Below are 20,757 nucleotides of genomic sequence, written 5' to 3'. Positions count from 1 at the left end.
GAATTTTGGGTGTTTGCTAGTTCCTCTAAAAGTATACCTCTCCCAGAGGGAACATGGAGTTCTTGGGACGATGTAATCCATGGGCTATAGATACAGATGTCTGTGCAGAATGCTAGCACATGGTGATCCCAACAACTGATTTTTCAGGGCTTGTGCATTTTAAACCTTAAAAGGTTTTTATTAAGGGTGGTAACATGGTAAGATCTCTCAGGCTTTGAAAGAACTGGGCATTTGCAGGCATAGTGAAGCAGTCATATGAGCATGCGAAGCTGCCTTATATTGAGTCAAACCATTGGTCTATCTAGCCCACGCTGACAAATTGAGAAATTGAAACCACTACAAAGCAAAGCCTTGCTAGCTGAGTTCCTGAGGCCCACTAAGCTCAGACCTGGCTCAGGTGCTCTCAACAAGGTGTGGGCACCCATCCAAGCTATGCATGATTTAGACCCAGGAGAATACCTGACCACAGTTTCCTTTTTGAAATGACTCTATACATAAAAGAATATTTCCTCCACATAAGAGGAGATTCCTCTGTCCTCTCTATTGCTTGTTCACAGTGCAAATTGTTCTCTAAGCTACTGAAGACAGCTTTGCTGCAACTTGCAATCTGCCATTGTCTGAAAGTCCCAGCCCACACTCTTAAGTAGCTGGACTTCAATGAAAAATTCACCAGTGTCCTGAAGAATTGCCCATTTAGTATGTTCAGTTGTAGTAATTGCTTGCAATATTTTTTTTCTTCCTGGGCAAATCACTGTGACTAATGCTCAGAGGAGGCCTGCGGGACTTTATAATTGACAAATAAAGGCATTCTTGATAGTTGGAGGCTGCATCTGGGTTTTAGCAGTAGGGCTCTGCACAGATCCTCTTGATTCTTAACTCTCTTCGCAAGAGGACCCTTCTGATAACAGAACCTTTATCCTGCTTCCTGAGGTGCATTCTCTCAGCGGGTGGTAAGTACCTGGAAATGCTGATCTTGGAACAGTATCATACACGCAATGCGGGTGGAGGGTGGCTGTTTTTATTATGGTGTTATAGGAAACCCCATGGTGCGAGGGATTGCTGTTTTTATTCTTCATAACTTCCCCTGTCAAGTTGTGAAAGCGATCTGTGACTTGAGCTGACTGCCTAAGTCTGTGTATAGACAACCACATTTTCCTCCCCTGCCTCTATTGCTTCCCTTGTGTTGAATATTCAAATGTAAGCTCCTTGGGGGCAGAGACTGCCTTCTTGTTCCTCTGTAAAGCACGATGCATGTGAATGTATAATAACAATAATTTGACAGATTGCAGCAGAACATGACACAGTCCTTGTAGGCCTTGTTCATGCTAGGCTTGCCTTAGAGGAGCAGGCCTCTTCTTGCATGCATAGTTATCCAGTTGAATAATAATAATACTAATAACAATTTATGTATTTATTTATTTATTTATTTATACCCCGCCCATCTGACTGGGTTTCCCAAGCCACTCTGGGCAGCTCCCAACAGAATATTAAAAATACGATACAAGATCAAACATAAAAAACTTCCCTTTAGATGTCTTCTAAAAGTCAGATAGTTGTTTATTTCCTTGACATCTGATGGTGAGCGTTCCGCAGGGTGGGCGCCACTACCGAGAAGGCCCTCTGCCTGGTTCCCTGTAACCTCACTTTTCGCAGTGAGGAAATTGCCATAAAGCCCTCAGACCTGGACCTCAGCGTCTGGGCAGAATGATGGGGGTGGAGATGCTCCTTCAGGTATACTAAGGGCTTAAATATCTCTGGTCAACAAGCAGTTCTCTTCACACATCTGCTTCAGTCCACAGGAACCACACTTTTTAACAAGTCTATTCAGCCTGTGGTGAGGTAGCATCAATGCCCAAAGCTTCATTCCACCGGGATTTGCTTTTTGGCATGTGATTGCAAGCTCATGACCATTTTCTAAAAGCCAGCCCAGGAGTCCTGTACTATCTATCTATCTATCTATCTATCTATCTATCTATCTATCGATCGATCTATCGATCTATCGATCTATCGATCTATCTAGTATACCACCTTCATCTAAAGATAACAGGGTTGTTCACAACATATAAATACTATACGAACACAAGACAGCAGCAGCTGGCAGAGAATGGAGGAGATCCTGAGGTCTTAGGTTGGCCATATACAAAAGAGGCGAGAGCTCCTGCACCTCTAAAGGTTGTGCAGAAGAAGGAATTTCAACAGATGTGGCTCATTGTGCTGAAATCCCCTCTTTAAAGCAACCGTTAAAAGTGCAGGAGCCCAAGCCCTCATTTTGCATCCAGCTACCCCTCTTAGAGGTCTTGTCATGTCACCTTCAACAAGGGCACAGGCTGTGTATGCAGCCATTGAACTATACAAGTCAACAGGTGTGCACGCTTTCACGCCAGCACTTGTACATGCATGGAGATAGTTCATAGCTGCGTTTGGTGTAACATCTGAACAAGCCAAGAAGTGTTTGTGCTTTTCAGCAGGAGGAAGGGGGAAAGAGAAGAGGTAGGTTGCTCAGCCTGTTGCCCGGTGCTAAGTTTGACACTGGCCCTCTGCCTCACCTAGCTGCCAATTACTGTGGAATGCATTTGGGTTGCCAGGGTGTAATCTGGTGATGGGTGCCATATTGAAGTCTCAAGAGTGGTGGCTTTTCCTCCACTTGGTTCCCCTCAGTCCTGCAGAATGTCTCCCCACATCTAGAACCCTGCTTCATCCCTATAGCAAGTGAGGTGGGTGAAATATCAGGGGGATGGGACTGAAGACCCCTGGTTGCTCAATCTGGAAACGGAGCTTCAGATCCAATGTATCTGAGGGAGTTTCCTAATCTTTCCTTGGAAGTGATGTTTGCTGGGAAGTCTCCCATCTAGGCAGCTTGGCAGGCCAGGCTGCTCAGCAACAGAACTGTCTCATCTGCTTCCGGCCCATTTCATGTACTGTTCTTTGTTGCCGGCAAGGTGGAAGTTCACATCTCTCTGTGCTCTTTCTCCCCGCTCTTCACCATTTCCTCCCACGCCAAGGTTAGGCAAACATCAGGCAGGAGTTGGAATCCCTGCCGTAGGTATGCAAGGCCTTAATTCGGCCTGTGAAGATGTGCACTCACCTTTTACTTGAGCCAATGCAGGGGGCACTGCCTTGCCTATAATGTTCAGCAACTGTTCTCTGCCAAAGGGACTTTTTCTTGAATGGGGAGTTGCAGCTTGGCCTGAGCTGCTGCTCTTTCATACCTCAAAAGCACATTTTGCCTCCCCGTTGCTAGTAAATGAGCCCTGAGTCACCATTCACTCTGCTGCTTCTGTTTATAACTGTGCTCCTCTTACCCACTTCTTTCTTCCTTCACTTTGGTGGTTAGTCATAGGCACACACACAACGCACTCACTCCCCTGAGTTGCTGCTCTCCATTTTCAATGTTTATATAATGTAGAATAGATTTCCCACCCCTTTTTATCTAGAAGACCTTACCCCCCTTTCTATATACAGTCATAGCTCGGGTTACAGCCGCTTCAGGTTGTGTTTTTTCAGGTTACGGACTGCCGAAACCCGGAAGCACTGGAACAGGTTACTTCTGGGTTTCGGTGGTCACGCATGCGCAGAAGCGCTAAATCACGCTTTGCACATGCGCAGAAGCCCCAAATCACAACCCGTACGTGTGCAGATGCACAGATGCAGGTTGTGAATGTGCATCCAGCACAGATCACATTCGCAACCCAAGTGTCCACTGTACCTTATTCCAGAGGAGATAATAAATTCTAGTATCATTTCAAAAACTGTATCTCTGGATCTCTCTCTCTCTTTTTCAAATCATGGCTTTGTTCCGTTTCATGAGACTTCCTCAGCCCTGCAGGACACTTTCTGCATTCTGTGCGTGGTGTACTGGAGTCTGGACTCCTTGGTCACTATTTCTCAGACATCTTGAACTCTGCCATCTATGTCTGTATGATCCTGGAGCTTATCTGGCCTCCCGAGGGCGGTGCAACTGGAGTTACAAGACCTTGGAGAGCTCCACAAACGGTCCAAACAAAGCCTTGTCTGCCTCTCAGCCCCGACTACATCTTCTCAGGCTCTGCCTTTTTCATGGAGAGTGATGAATTTAAAGGGCCAGTCTCCTGGCCTAGAGTCTGGAATCCTCTCCTTGCTGACTAAGCTGCAAATCCAGTGATAGGAACCTAGGAAGCTGCCTTATACTTAGCCAGACCATTGGTCCATTGAGCTCAGTTTTGTCCACACTGGACGACAAAGCTCTCCAGGGTTTCAGGTACGGGTCCACCCCAGTTCTACCTGGAGATTCCAGGGACTGAACCTGGAGCATCTGCATGCAAACCAGATATTCTGTCATTGAATTATTGACCTCTGGAGCATGGACTGTCTGCACTAGTTACTTGTGGATCTTAGGTTTAGGCATTGTGGTCTCTGGGGATCACTGTTCAGGGTCTCTTGGTAGACAGACCCTGACCTAGGCCCTGTGTAAGGATGCCAATCCTGTTCTGGGTCTAGGTCTTTCTTTGCCCTTGCTACAAAAGTTAGTAGTGCTAGAGTTAGTAGTGGGATGACTGTGCACAGTACAGGCAATAGTGGTGCTACGATGCCACTTTCCACAGTCTGAGAACTCTTCTGTTTTAGTCTCAGATTCTATATATTTTATTTCAAAGACTGCTTGGGAAAACAAAAACCAATGTCATTATCTTCCCATTCTGTCAGTCACATAAAGAAAAGCTTGGGACAAGAGTTGGCCCAACACTCTGACTCTGTCCGGTAAATATGGATAGAGATGTGGCTCAAGCCGAGTTCTTAAAACAAATTCATTATACTGAGTCCTAACTCATACTTTAAGAATCAGTGTTGCTATCTATTATTAATACATGGATATGATGCATTTGCCAATTTTGGAGACCCCATCAAAATTTTAAACTATATGCTTATTTTCCTATATACCCGAATGGGAAGGGGGAAGGGAACATCTGGCATAATTTATCATATTTTGCACTTAGGACTTGATATGATTGGCTGCAGAGTGGAATTCCAGTAGACTTGCCAATTAAAAGTTACCTAGTAGTTTTGGATCCTTGCTTGTGAACATCTATTATTTACCAGTTATTTTTACCATGGAAACTTAACTTTCTGAGCCATCAAAACTACTGACCTACATATTTTGTCTCCATCCTGAGCAACATCTGTTTCTTTATACTTTTATAAATACACCACAATGAAGAGAGAATAGGAATATGAAAATACTAAATGCATAGAGCCATAGATACGGAAATCATTTATCTGATTCAGTAAAAGTCTCTGATTAGCTGTAAATCAGTACATGTAAATTGTATTATCATCCAGTGTGGGTGAATTTTTATTATTTTAAAAAGATAACCATGGTAACAGTAGAACGGATGAAAATTTATGACTTCAATGGAAGGTTTTCTAGTCAGTGATTTAAATCAAGATTTCAATTAAAGTCATGGTTGCAGGCCCTGTTACTGTTGGGACTAAGCATTTCAGACAAAGCAAAGCTTTAAAAACCTTGCAGTTTTTAAATGGCAAAATTGATTGGAAATTTACATTCTAATAGTTGGGGTGCAGTGGGGAATTTTGATCTGCCTTCATATTTTGTGCAAACCAGCAGTGCAGGTTTTGAGAGACAGCTTTTCCAGAATTTAGTAGAGAGGAGCGTTTTCTGGGGAATATCACTGGCATCAAGGGTGTTTCTAGGGAATTGTCCATGGAGCTTGAAACCCCTTCCTCCCCTTTAAAAAATAATAATAATACAACACCCCCCCTGTTGGTCTTGGGCATTGCAAATCACAGTGCCAGTAAGACCCCAGCAGATTTGTTTCTATTACTATTAAATCTATATCCCGCTTTTCCCCTCAAAGGAGCCCAGGGTGGCAAACACACAATTAAAATATTTGGCAACAAAGCAATTCCAATACAGTTCCAGTTGTGGGTGACAGCAGAGACAGATCCTGTTTGTGTCATTGTGGGTTTGTGTCCTTAGTCTAGCAACGCCCCTGATTGACATCAACACTTATGGCACTGAATATCACTGATGTGAAATATAGGAGTTGATATTTTGATATATTGTTAATAGGTCATATTTTGTGGCTCCCATTGTTGCTTCTTTCTTTCTTTCTTTCTTTCTTTCTTTCTTTCTTTCTTTCTTTCTTTCTTTCTTTCTTATATGAAAATATTAAAGATTTCCTGGTTAAGCATACCACACTCCACCCCCCTACCCCAAACTTGTACAAACAGACATCCCTGACACCCCAATCCTGTACATGATCATTCAGCCCTGCTAGATTCAATGGATCTGACTGCCCATGTAAGCGTGCATATGATTACTGCTAAATCTGACATGAAGACAATAAACCACATCCATTCCTCCTTGTTCTAAAGATGAGATTTCTGATGGTTGGTGTTGTTTTCTTCTTGATTATAGGTTGTTCGATTGCTCAAATTATAGCCCCAATTGTCTTTATGATGAGGAATAAAATAGAATACAAAAGGAGCAGGTGCACTTGCTGTTGAGAATGCATGAGCTTTGCGAGAGATCTATGGGGAAAAAAGGGGTGGGGGGTGATATAGGATGTCGGAAGCCAAAATTTGCAGCCAACCCAAACACATACGGGAAATCCAAGAGCACGGAGACATAGGATGTGTTTACCATATGGGAGCATTGCAAGGGACAGCCAGCCAGGTATGAATGTCCTAGAAGCAACAGCTGTCACAGCTGTGAGGAAGCTGAGGTCACACCCACACTATATACATTTAAAGCACTTTATGCCGCTTTGAAAGCCATGGAGAATCTTGACAGTTGTAGTTTGTTAAGGGTGTTGACCTGAGAGAGGTGCAGCTCCCATTATCCTTAACAAACTACACTTCCCAGAATTCTCCATGACTGTTAACGTGGTGTAATAGCATTTTAAATGTATGGTGTGCGCATGGACCGTGGTGGAATCAATGCCACTCATAAAAGGAAGAGAACACCAAGAACAGATGAAGCCTATGAGCTACACAGGCAGCTGAGGGTCCTCTTGGTGGTGAGGATCTTTGGAAAAATCACATGTGCAATGCTAGAAACACAAAGAAAATACTGGGGTTTTTGACTCTGTTAGGCTGGATCTGCACCCAAAGCTTAACACGTTTTGTTTCATTTCACGTCTTGCTGCTCTGAAATAATCTTTCCCTCCAGGGGTTGGATTCTTAACAGTTTTATTGCTGGGCTGGGTGGGGGGAAAGCAGGAATAGGAGCATACTTCATAATGGATCCTGTCCACACTCATTGCCCTACCCATCTTTTATAGAATATAGGGAACAGGATGCATTACAAAACTGCTGGTGCTTGGAAGGGTCATCTTTCCTAATGCCTACAAGCGATGTTAGACCCTTAATCTCCCTTTTATTATTGCTTAAAACTGCATTTGTTACCTACTTCATGACAAATTCCAGAGGTGTAGTCATGCTAGTCTGTAGCGGCAAAATCAACAAAGGGTCTGGGGGCACTTTAATGGCTGACAAATTTATCGTGGCATAAGCATTCATGGGACAGGACCCGCTTTGTTGGCTGCCAGCCTTTGTGTAGCTTTTAGGCTTAAAAACTAAAACAAAATACAGACTATTGTGAAATGCTCAGACCAGACTTTCCCATCCTCGGTGCCGTCCAGTATGGCCAGTGGTCGTGGATGGTGGGAGACTCCAGTAACATCCTGAGTGTCCCAGGTTAGAAAAGACTGGCTTAGATGATTAAAAGAATAGGAAGTAGACTTTCTGGGTGGATGGCTTGGACCAACTTAGATGACATCAAAAGAGGATTGGACAAATGGATGAATGTTAAAGCTATCAATGGCTGCTGGATGTGGTGGTACTTCTTCTGCATACCAGTTGCTGGAAACCATGGAGGAGCGAGAACAGTGCCTTTGTGCTCAGGTCCTGCTTGCCCGTCCCCCTTCCCAGCAATTGGTTGGTCATTGTGAGAATGGGATGTTTGGACTAGTTGGGCCATTGGCCTGAGCTAGCAGGCTCTTCTTATTTGCTTCTGGTTGCTTCTAAAGACTGCTAAAGAAAATGTACAAATGTCTAAAAGCTGCTCATGAGTTTCTATCCGTGGCTATTCATTCTGTCACAAAAACTGCATATTATAATTGAACATCTGCTATGTGTGTGTGTGTGTGTGTGTGTGTGTGAGAGAGAGAGAGAGAGAGAGAGAGAGAGAGAGGCCTGTCATTTTATGGGACATTAGCTTGCACATCCTTGCTGAGATATCCGAGCAGAAGTCCTTTCTCCCTGCCAACCCACTGCCTTTCCTCATCAATAACAGTTGCCCACAGAATCTCTCTCTAAAATATATATGAGATGTAATGTGGCACACATATTGTACTCACACTGTACACTGGGCTAACGTTGAGGCTGCAACCCTCAGTCCCCACTGGGCATAGTAAGGGCTTACCTCCAACTTAAACAGACTGTGTGTGCTGTTAGTCAATTTAATAGGGTAGATTAATCACAGAATAAAAGGTGCTCATTCCCCAATTAAAGGCAACACCTTTAAAAATATTGCCTGTTTTAAATATAATTAACTAATAAAAACTGCACACAGCAGGTGCCATCTTCGAAGAGACGCACCACCTTCTTTTGCTCTCCTGTTTCTAAGGTGGGGCCTGCTGTGATACATGCAGGCATCATCTAAAAGGAAATGACTCTTTTCTTCTCCAGAACTACTGTTGCAGTCTTCCTGTGCTAACAGCACTGGGTAGGTATGGAGATGGTATTTTTAAAGCTTGGGTTTCACTGGCAATTACCCAAGGTTAACCACAGTCAATGTGTTTTATCTGAGGAAATAAAGAAACAAATTCACAATCATCTGAAGCTTGGGATGAATGTGATTAGAAATGGCGACCTGCAAAGACCCATCCCTTCCAAGCCAATCCCCACTCCACTGTCGCCATCTCCCAATTGTCAGCTCCCCAAATTCCCACTCCTCTAGCTGTCGTTCAGTGTTCCCTTCAATCCCTGCTCCCACTTCACTTAACATTCCACACTGCAAATGATCTCCTCTCCACTCCTTTCTAGACACAAGCTCCAAATGGGGTTTATTACATCATTTTGTAATGAAGCAGATTTAAATAGATTTAACCAGTGAACATTCCAACCCTATATGTGCATCTTCAGAATTGCATTCCGCTATTGTCCCTGGGGCTCAACCCCAGGTAACTGTATATAGCAGGGAACTGTCTGGTTTTGTTGGACCCAAGCTCTCATCGGCTCCAGATAGCATAGTCGGTGGTTGAGGGGATGTGAGTTTAAATCCAACAACGTATGAAAGGTCACATATTCCTCACCCTGGTGTAGTGGACTGCAGCTTCAACTTCATAGGAATGATCAGCTATGGTATCTTTAACCGAGTGAGGGATACACTCCCCCAGTGCCAGTTTATTGCACAACTAAAATGGGCTCTCTGCAATCCCTGCTGTGTCAGTTTTCCACATCAGGTCAACATGAGCTTCCTTGGGGAGCTGCCATGCAAATGTTGTTGTTGTTGTTTTGCTGTCAGAGTGCTTTTTAGAGTGAAAGTTCTCCTTCCCGTGCAAGTAATTTTGCTTTCTCTTAATGCTTCACTAATGCTAGTCGTATCGAGCCATATCTCCATCCTTGCATAGCAGAAGAGGCAGGGATAACTCAGTGAATCATCTGGGAACATTTAATGCGATGGCACCGATGAAGCTAAAGACGTGCAAATGGAGCCACTGTCCAAGCGGGAGATGGCTGGGAGTCCTGCGTTTGTCACGCTGAGCATTCCAAGGAAGGTTGGGATCTGTATCATGAATATTCTTGTTTCCAAGGGAGTAACTAGGTTGGCTTTTCTTTTTAATTGTTAGGAGCATTAGCGGTGGTAATTACATAGACTCTGAAGGGGTTGGGGGGGGGGGGAAGAAGGGGAGGAAGGAGGAAAAGGCAGCTGTCCCAGCAGGTCTAAGGAAGCAGAACAGGAGGTGATGCTGTTTGGAGGTTTCCGTGAAGGGCAACAGTGGCCCTGTTATTCCGATTGACTCCGGAGGGCCCTTCTGAGCCATTCTTCCTCAGAAAGGTCAGCAGAGTACAGAGGGCCAATTAAAGATTTTGGTTTGTTGAATCTCTGCCAGTGGCTTGGAAAATGCCTGCGATGAATTAAAGCAGCTGAATATCTTAACCGATAACAATAGGTAGCAATTATTTTCTCACTTCTTTACAATTTCTTGCAGCTTGTTTGCTTCTGCTCCCTCGTACCCACACCCCACACCCCTCCCACTCACGGCCTCATTTGCTCTGTCTCTTTATCTCTTTGTCTCTGCTTCCTCTCCCAACACCTCCCCCACCCCATTTCTCTCTGCCTTCATTATTCCTACACCCCCGTTGCCCACACATAAAGCCCCTTTTTCTCCCCACGGAGGAGAGAATGTGACATTTCACCCAATTTGCAGTGTGCTATGTCACACACTTCAAGACTACACATCCAACACCCACACGCGCCCCCCCCAACCTGTCTGTCTCACCTCGGTCCTTGGCATGGTAGCAAATGCCATCGCCCAGTTTACCATACAGCCTCTCTTGAAACACCCTGTGTTATCCTTGAATGAGAAGGGACATCTTACGGAAGAGAGCGAAGGCTGGTACTCCGCTGCAGCAGAGGGCAGGATGTCAGGGTTGGAGTCAGATGCAGGTCAACACAGAGAAGCAGAGCCAGTTGTCAGTGATGTGAACGCTTAATTCAACAAAATGGCACACAATTCAGCAATGCTTCCCAACTGGAGAAAGAGTTATGCAAAGCGATGGTGAGGTAAAATGAGCAAAGAGAGATGCAAACAGAAAAAAAAGGACAATTCATATTAGAAAAGTAAGTTATTTGTTCCAGGTTGGGATTAACGGTGGGGTTCTTCCAAAGCTAAAAAGGCTGCTTTGTAGCCACTCTCAAAGAAGCCCTCAGCATGGCAGCATGTAGTTTGCAGACAGTTTGCCACTCTTATGGCCTTTTAGAAGTCTTGGAGTTGCTTGTTGAGCCTGAATCTAGGTGTGCAGTGAAGCAATTGGATGAACACGGAAGCACAGATTGAGGTTTGGGCACTATCCGCCTGCTCACCTATATCCCCCGATGTGTGAAATATTGCACAATTGCAGAAATAAATCTTTCAAATATAAAATGTTCCCTGCCCATGAATGGTGACACAGCAGCATCTACAGTTTTGTTTCTTGTACATTGTTGCTTTGTCCATCCAGGATTCTACATATTCCACAACTTAAAACTGAAATAAAAAAGATTCCATAACAAGAGAAGCTGTTATTTCATGGCCTTGTGAGCATCACGGTTGTGTACAAATCTGTTTAATTTGCATAGGTTTATTTTTAAACCGGTGCTTTTGCTCTGCTTGTAGAGAATCCCTGGATACACCCTTGTCTGCACTGGACTTTTCTCTGCGATATGGGCTACTTTAGCAGTAGGTGGGTTGTTGAGAACTGCCTGGCCTTTTTATGTTGGTGGATGGGGTGGAGGCGAAGCTGTAGCAAGGCTTGTAAATAACACGAATGGCAGGAGGAGGACAATGGCTCCTGCAAGCCAGGACTGAGGCAACTGTTCTCTTTCAAGACACTGTTTGTTTGCAAATAGAAAGGGAGCTTGTGGCTTTCCATTCTGGAAACAGAGTGAGGATTCAGTGGGAAGGCATGGGTGGGATTATGAGCTGTTTCTGCAGCCATGTAGCCTGCCAGGAGCACAAAGGGAAGCCTGGTACGGTTCCCCATCCCCACAACTAAATGCTTGTTGGTGGAAACGAGCCGAGTTTGGAGCAGACGAGGGAGAAACGCGATGCTATCCATGGAGCCGGCTTCAGGACCTGAAGGAAGTCCACAAGGGAGGTGATGTGACGCGGTGGATGAGAAAGGGGTGAGAAATTGAAAGGAAGAGAGTTACAATGAAGCCGAGGGGAGTGTGAAACACCAAGTGCGAGAGAGGTGGAAAGGGAAAGGGGAGAAGAAAACCAGACCAGTCTAATGCCAAGGAAGCATGAGAGTGGGTTGTCGAGAGATGTGGAATAGGGAGGAGATGAGAAGAAATGGGCGAGAGGTGATGGACAGAGAGAGGCAATATGGCTCTAAATCCCAGTTGCTGGGAATCACAAGTTGAGAGAGCTCTGTTGCTGCCAGGTCCTGCTTTTGGGCTTCCACTAGGCATCTGGTTGGTCACTGTGAGGATCCTTGGCTAGATGGGCCTTTGGTCTGATCTTCAGAGGACTGTAAGTGTTCTGTTATTAATGAAATGCTTCACTTGAAATAGAAAAGTTTGCAAGCTCTGTGTGGGAAGGAGACCACTGGTTTGCTTTGGAAAACACCATGCACATTGATGGTGAAAATAGCCAATGAGAAAAGCATGTTCCTGGATTTTTATTCCATGGTGGTTCCCATTGCCCTCTTTCCCCTGATAAGATTGATAGACAAACTACTTTTATTTTCATAGAGGTTGGTACACCTCCATGGTGACTGTGATGATCTTACCTGTACTTGCTCTTGATATCCTCTTGTCATAAAGAGTTGGCAGGATCCAGACACTTGGTGAGGAGATGTTGCCTTAGATGTAGTGATACACAACTACCACTCTCTGTTTTCTGCCTTACTTGCTAATTCATTAAAAGGAAAGAAATTTCTACTATACAGCAATGAAGCCCAGCTGCTGAAACTATGCTGGTCAGCCACACAAAAGTGAAAAAGAAAGCAGATAAAAGCACTTTTACTGTGCAAAACTCACTTGTTGAGCATTGCAGACTTTCAAATCCTTTAAGGCTCTTCCTTAAACCTGGACATCTAGAGCCACCTGCCTCAGTATCATTGCATTAAAAAGCAGCTTTCATATTTTGAGGAATTTAAAAAGCAGCTTGCAGTGCAGTATATTTGTGCTATTTAAAACACACACACACACACACACACACACACACACACACACACGACAAATATCCCACTGTCCTGTAGATGTAGTCATGTACTTCTTTGGATCATTGCATTTTATGATTATTTCTGCTTTTTGTTTTGTGAGACAGTTCACACATTGTCAAAATCTTCCACAGTGTAGTTGCTCCTGGGGATGTGTTGGCACAGAGAACATAACATGTGACCTGACCATTCCTTCTCCCGAGGGGCTTCCCATGGTCCTGTGAGCATTTGCAAAAGGTGGTGCTGTGATAGCAGAAATTGCCGCTGAGGAGCTCTGGCTGTATCCATGGAAGGTCCTCATTATTGCTGGCTGTATCGTCCATGCAAACGACCCAGCATGCATTGCATAGAGGGAGATTTTGGCAGTGTGACTTGGCTCTCGATCTCCTGACACCAGCAATAGTACAATGTGCTGCTTTTGGATGGTTTTTCATGTCTTGTTTTTAATATATTGTGGTGCACCGTCCTGATATTTTGAGATGGCAGTAGATAAACAAAAGACAATATGGGCAGTGAAATGGAAGCTGGAGACAGACAATATTTTTTCCTTTCCAAAGAGTTGAAGGTGATATAAGAGTCGTCATTACCTGCAATTACCTACACACTGGCTCCTTATAGGTCCCCCCCCCCCCGGTTTCTGAAATGCTTTTAAAAATAGAAATATGAAAATCCTGTTCGATCAGCAGTGACGATGGAACCAGAAAGAGGACTGTGTACCTCCAGTGTCCACCTCAAACTCCCTGAAGTGTCTCTAACCTTGAGTGGAAAATATTCCCTTTCACCTGTTGTCATTCCTTCCAGAAGAGAAGTCTTCTCCCCAAGCCGAAGACATAATAAATGAAGGTGAGAGAGAGCACAACATTGCCACAAAATCTGGACTCGCCACTGTCTGCTGCCTGGCGTCAACTGTCAACTCGGAGGTGGGGATGGATTTTTCACAATCTGCCTACACAGATGTTGCCAGCCTCTCTGCCTCGAGATAGCTCTGCTAATACACAGGGCTGTATTAATATACATCATAATAGCCTAAAGTGGATGAGTGGTAATAATGATAATTGATGATACACGCAGAGCAGATCCTCTGAAATCCCAGCTTCATTACGTCCTCATAGAAGGGCAATCATGAGGTAGTGGATGCATAATAGTGGCTTGTGTGCTGTAGATGACCAATCTAGAGCTGCTCAGGCAGGTCTAGCCTAACTTCTCAAGCCCATTCTCTGGCTGCAAAGATGAGGAGGCAGGTTAGAGGGTGGAGAAATTCAGATGGCTTTCCCAAGCGAGAGACTTGCATGGTTTTTTTCCAGCTAGAGACAGTAGCACAGTCAGATACATGGTTCTTCTTTTTAGATTTCTCCTCCTTACATCCTTTAAGTAGTTTTTGCTGCCATGTTGCTGGGGATCCTCCTTCGTCAGGGCCCAATTTGCCCCACACTGCATCTGACGAAGGAAGATAAATGTTGAGGATTGTCACTGCTGTGAGTAAGAAATGCAGGGAAAAAATGGTTGCAAGCAAGCAAGCAAGCAAGCAAGCAAGCAAGCAAGCAAGGGTGGCGTTAAAGAAGCTTTTTGACTACTGCTGCTTCTGACTGTTAACAGATTTTTAAAAAAAATCCTGCAAGTGCCTCAAAGGTCATCGACATTCTCCATTTCCATGCTTTCCCCTTTCCCCTCCTACCAATTTGCCAACCCTCCTCCGAACACTGGGCTCAGCTCTTGTCCAAGTATGTGCACAAAGTGACAGATTGAAGCTCTTTCTCGAATGTTTGTGTGAATGTGCTTGCAAGTAAAGCCTAAAAATGGGCTGCAGCTGAGGGGCGGTGTGCGCATGTCTGTATCTGCATCCTGGTCAGATTCAAATCGCTGCTGCTAGTTAACATGCATTCTGCAGCAGTGGCATATTGGCAATGCATGGAATACAGATTTCACGAAAGCATATATTTTCCACTGTAAGCACCTCTGCGCCAAGGACTTGCCTGTGTAACGTAATAAGACTGTGTACACCAGGAATGGAGAACCTTGATGTGTTGTTGGGGCCCAGCTCCCATAATCCCTAGCTGGGGCAGCTGGGAGTTGTAGTCCAACAACATATAGAGGTTCCCTATCCCTAGGGAATCAATGGTGCAGTAGTACATACTCCCCACTTCTTTGCGTGATGAGAGGGCAGTACTACCTTGATTTGGTTTGGAAAGAGAACCGGGGACTTACAGCATTATTTCTGGCAATATTTTGTGTCTTTGCAAATGCAGAGGGCAACAAATCCTCTATCTCATATCAGAGAGACAAGTTGCGTCAATGGAGCTGCCTTCAGCTCACAGCTCAGCTTTCTCATTCTTGTCCAGAACTGCAGTTTCTAAACACACACACACACACACACACACACAGAGAGAGAGAGAGAGAGAGAGAGAGAGAGAGAGACTCTAAACCCCAGCAGCAAGCAATGCCAATTGTATTGCATCGTTCCTGTGTTCAGTCAAATGGTATGTATGGGAATTTCAGGTTCCCTCAAAGGTCTAGAGTATTAGGAGCAGTGCTATTTGGCATGGGTACATTCTGTAGGTTTCAAGAGTGAAGAATCGGGGTTGCAGATGATGCACATGACATCGAGGATGGTAAAATCCTAAGGAGGCTGTGAAAAGTTTCTGCAGCCTCAGCGAGTGAAGAACAGAGGAGACGTGAAAGGAAGTGGGAATCTTAGCTTCTAATCCCTCCTCAGCTATGAAGCTCAAAATTTAAAGCACATCCAGCACACATTTAACACACATGGCTCCCCTCCCCCAGATAATCCTGGGAACTGTAGTTACCCCCTCACAGAGATGCAGTTCCCAGCACCTTAACAAACTACAGTTTCCATGTTTAAATGTGTGGTGTGGATTTGCTCCAGTGCATTCTCAACTAACACCACGAGTCCTTATGAGACAAAAATGCTGTTCTGAGCTTGGAAGAAGGGTAAATTACTCACAAATGCAAGAAATAAAATATTGGCGTCATAAAGTAAACCTCACTGAAAACACTTGGTGGTGGTGTGTGTGTGGGGGGGGGGGGGAAGGACTGGGATGTATATTAGCAAGACAGAGCAGAGGGAGAGAAAAGGATTCAGGCTGCAGTCCTAATCCCATTTACCTGGGAGTAAGCCCCACTGAAATGAATAGGCCTTGCTTCTGGGTAGATATGATTAGGATTGTACTGTTAATAAAGCAAGTGAGGGTATGGGAGAGGAAGGTGAAGTGGAAGCAAAAGGCACATAAAGGGTGATGTTTTGTCTCTGTGAATATTTTAGTGCATTTCACAGAGGAGGTGTGCTCTAGCCTTTGGAGCATTTGTTGGACTCCAACTCCCATCAGCCTCGATAATTGGCAGTGCAGACTGGGCCTGATGGGAGTTGGAGTCGAACAGTGGAGCTGACAGTAAGAGCTGTTCAACAGTGGAATTTGCTGCCAAGGAGTGTGGTGGAGTCTCCTTCTTTGGAGGTCTTTAAGCAGAGGCTTGACAACCATATGTCAGGAGTGCTCTGATGGTGTTTCCTGCTTGGCAGGGGGTTGGACTCGATGGCCCTTGTGGTCTTTTCCAACTCTATGATTCTATGATTCTATGGAAGGCTGCAGGTTCCCCACTTGTGCTTTAGAGAAACAGAATCTTGATGAGTGGCATGACAGCTGCTGTGTATGACAGCTGACAAGTGAGATCTGGGACTCCCAATCGATTGCTGTGTTACGGTTTGGCTCTTGGTTAATGAAGCTACTTTGTTGTTATTTTTTAAAAATCCAGTTGTCACCTCGATACAGAGTTTTTAGCATTACAGGGATGGATTCCAAGAGAGAGAGAAGGAGAGGGAGACTTTGCAGGAGAAGTAGGTTTTAATTAAACCTTTGAAGATGGCGAGGGAGCAGCTTGATGGAGAAGGAAACTGTTCAAGGCATCAAAAGTGTTGTGGGAAAAGGCACGCAGGAAAGAGAGCAAACTGCTCAGAACTTAGGTGTGAGACCCCCTTTCTAATTAAAATTCAGCTAAGCACTACAGAATAATAGAAAACAGACAGGTCCCTGCCAGAATGGGTTACGATCTAGTAGACATGATGTTTAAGGAAGAAAGGGGCAAGGGGAAGAGGGAAGGGAGCCAGTTCAGGTATATTAAAGTTACATAATGGCCAAGCAGAATGACAGCTGATGGAACAGAGAATATGTTTTAAAATTCACATCCTTCTAAAGCTATAGGAAAATAAGATTATTATTTTCTGGGCAGCGGTTATTAGTTCCAAATCTCAAGTCCCAGGCATGCGGGTGGATGTTATTTTATTTCAGCTCTAATTGTATGTGGACTATTTGGTTTGGTTGTGTGATTTGGTTCCCCACCCTACACCCCGAATGTTTAATATAGAGGAATAAATGTGCCTGCATTTCCAGATCCAATTCATACTCCGGGGTCCACGATGCCACAAGAAGCAGGTACGTAACTGGGGACACAGAGAGGAGTGCTTAGCTGGGGCTACTTTTTTCAAGTTTCCCAGAGTTTTCTGTCCTGTTTTACATCTGCAGCTGATTCAGAGCTGAAAGGCAATCAATGGAGTTAATGGCTCTGCATTGTTCACCTCAAAGCTCTGATTTACTCCTTTTCATTCTCGCCAGGACTCTCTTCTCCTTTTGCACAGCCTGCAGAATTCAGGTCACTGAGGTGTGTATATATAAGCGTCCACCTGCCTTTCTGACAAATCTTCTCTGGAAATTCCAAAGAGGGAGCCGGGGGTCAAGTAATTGCTCAAAGCTAGTCTACTCTGGGAGTGTGTTTCTGACAGGGAAGCAGAGCACGTAGGGTGGAATGCATTCTTTTCATGGGTCAATAAAACTTGAAGTTGACGCTGGACCAAACATTACTTTGCTCAGTTCAAAACTAACTGGTTTGGTTTGACTCCCAGATCTCCTTGAAATGTAGTGGTTGAAAGGTCTGCAGGTAAGTTAATAATGCAGCCTGCTGAGTTGCAAGGTGGATTGTGGTTTGTGGGCTGTGGATTTTGCAGTCCAGGCAGCACTTAGAGTGACTATACACATAACTGGAATACAGGGGCCAGAAGAGAGAACACAGATTTGCCTAAAATGGCCTATGACTCTCCAACTGTTGGATATTCACTCCCACCAGCCCCAGCCAGTATGGCCACTGGTGGGAATGTAGCCCTGCAGTATCTGGAGGGCTAAAACTCCCCCCCCCCCCGACTTAAATAGGATTGCAATAAATACCATGGGGGTGAGTGGGTAGGAAGGAACTGTGGCGAGGCAAGCTATGTATCTGATTGGTCTGCTGTCCAGGTGCTAAATATGGTGATGGACAACTTCAAGGCTCTTCCTGCTTTCTCTTCTTGCAGTTGGCTTTTTACCTTTAATCAGGCTTTGACTGGACAGCCCATCAGATAGAGGATGGCAAAAGTAGGACACATGGAAGCAAACAAGAGCAGTTGTGGGATTTTCTGCTGTGGGGTGAGCTACTTCTTCCTGCCTTTGCCCTAATGCAGCAGTGGGGAACTTGCAGCCTCCAGATGTTGTGGGGTTCCAGCTCCCATCAGCCCCAGCTCAGCATGGGCAAAGGCCAGGAATAATGGGAGTTGGAGTCCAGAAACAACTGGACGGCTGCAGGCTTCCTGTCCCTGCTCCGATGTGCAGCCTCCACGTCAAATTCAGGGTGCCTCTTCCTATTTGCTTCCAAAATCCCGCAATGCTTTAGGCAAGGAAGCCAGCTGCTTTTGTTATTGTTTTCAAGCCCCTTGCACATTCATCTGACCATTCTAGGCACTTTGTTATTGGTGTCTTTTTAGAAAAATCTGTTTTAAATTGCTTGTTACTCTTAAAAAAAATACCTTCAAACAAAAAGAGAGAGAAGTATCTGTATGGATAACGAAAAGGCCAGCCACTCAGAACTGTACACAGCCCTACTTTGAGAAGGGTTGAGGTAGCTGCACAAATTATATGAAGGCCAGCCAATTGGTGCTGTGCAAATTGTTTCTCCCCAAAACCAAGCTTCCCCTGAGCTTAATCTGAGTGAAAAGGTTTTATGTATGATTCAGTGGTAATGAGCATGCCTTCACAGCAGGGTCACTGCTAATTCTGTATATGCCTGTGCAGAGCCTTACCATGCTTGGAACATATTCAACAATAGCTTTCAGTGCATTGCTCCTCCTTTTCCCATGAAAGCCTTGGTGACATCACTATTTCATTTCTGCATTTGCCTTTGGATTTGTTCTTTTGTGATCTAGCTGGAAAACAAGCAAGTTCTGTCATTTGACATCAACGTTGGATGCTGAACAGCTCTCTGCTCTGACCACGGGCAAAATACCTGTTGAGAATTTCAGAGGCAGGAGCAGCATTTCCATTCTTGAGCAAAACACCCAATTCTTGCTTTTGAAAATGTACACGGAAAATGGAGCTGTATTTGCTCCATTTCTATCTAACCGATGTTTATGAAGGTCTGCCAGGAAAGACCTTCAGTGGTGATAGAACTCCTGCTTTACACGCAGAAGGTCCCGGGTTCAGTCCCTGGCATCTCCAGCTAGGGATGGGAGAGCCCCCCGCCTGAAGACTTGGAGAACTGCTGCTCTTGACCCACCTTGCTGCAGGGCCTTGAAGGAGCTGGGCAGTGCAAGACTTCACTTTGCAATGCAGCCTCTGAAGCAAGGCAGGTCAAGAGTTTCAGTACCATGGATAGCATCTCTTATGGAGGTTGAAAGCAAACTGAGGTCACATCCACACAGTACATTTAAAGCATATGGCTCACGTCCTCTCAAGAATAATGGGGACTGTAGTTTACCTCTCAGTGTACCATTCCCAACGCCCTTAGCAAACTATAGCTCCCTGGATCATTTGGAGGAACTGCCATATTGGGTTCCTCGAAAATCATACCCAAGACCACCTCTGCTAGCTTGGTTAGAGAAGATGATGGGCACCAGCAACCCTAGTTCACCGTCTCCTTGGCCCAACATCATGTGGAGGCCCTCAGAACCAGCCCCCCCCCCCCATGTCCAACTTCTTTCCTGCAATTCTATGAAAACTCAGATTTTGCAAGCAGAATGAACTGAGGTGTGTGGAGTAAACTGTACATGTATTTAGCTTGTTAAATGACTTTGATATTTGGCTGCAGAATTTGGAGGTTTTCATGGCAGAATGGTGGAAAATGTGGAGGAGCACAATCTTGGCTGGCTCCAGTGACTGCTAATCTTATACCTGCTGAGGTTTAAGGCCTGCAAATTCAATTAGAATGATTATTGAAAATAAATTAGATTTTGCATGTGAATTTTCTACCCTGCAGGAACCAACACCTGCGCTGGAAATCAGAGTCAAAAGGTTATTTGTTAACTTTCAAAAATGGCTTCTAAAGTCTCTCCCAATGAGACAGGCTTGCATTTTGCACCGCTGGAGAGCCACTGTATATGACGTGTGTATCCCAGCATTACCTCTTCGTTGTGCCAGAGAAAATCTGGAAGGGGAAAAGAAAACCTTGTAAGGATGGGAAACTGAAATGGGAGAACACAAAACTGCTGAAATATTCAGTCCTTGTTGCAAAAGGTTGGTCCTATTCTGTGATGGTTCACTGTGTTCATTTGATCTGACCCATTTCACCCAAGTCACAGGGCTGTGCCAGTTCCTTGGAGAATAAAAGGGTCCAAGGGCTTTTTGTAAGCTAGAGTGCGGTCAAAGAGTAGCTGTGCCATGATGATACGGAACTTGAGTTTATCTGGGTACAGCAGTCACTTGAAAAGGACATTTCAGGATTATTACTAACTACATTGTCCTGAATATCTATTTTCCCAACTGTATAACTCAATATACCCTTTAACTCTTGGATGAAAGC

At 44.7% G+C, this 20,757-nt stretch overlaps 1 protein-coding gene and 1 long non-coding RNA gene across 6 annotated transcripts in view; one reads left to right on the top strand and one right to left on the bottom strand.

Moving 5' to 3' along the window:
- The window catches only part of LOC308457739, a 515,363-nt gene that overhangs the window by 327,564 nt on the left and 167,042 nt on the right, over window positions 1–20,757 (bottom strand). The window lies entirely within an intron of this gene.
- Window positions 1–20,757, top strand: part of ELFN2 (extracellular leucine rich repeat and fibronectin type III domain containing 2) — a 131,759-nt gene that overhangs the window by 48,219 nt on the left and 62,783 nt on the right. Inside the window, exon 1 of one of the 5 annotated variants that reach the window (XM_080971692.1) lies at window positions 916–950. The exons of the other annotated variants lie outside the window; for them this stretch is intronic. The gene's annotated coding sequence lies outside the window, so the exon portion shown is untranslated. Of the gene's footprint in view, window positions 1–915; window positions 951–20,757 lie in introns of those variants that run through there. 5 annotated transcript variants of the gene reach the window in all.

Source organism: Podarcis pityusensis (assembly GCF_964106645.2).
Source record: "Podarcis pityusensis genome assembly, chromosome: 10".
NCBI lineage: Eukaryota > Metazoa > Chordata > Lepidosauria > Squamata > Lacertidae > Podarcis > Podarcis pityusensis.
This window is presented reverse-complemented; position numbering and strand designations above follow the sequence as displayed.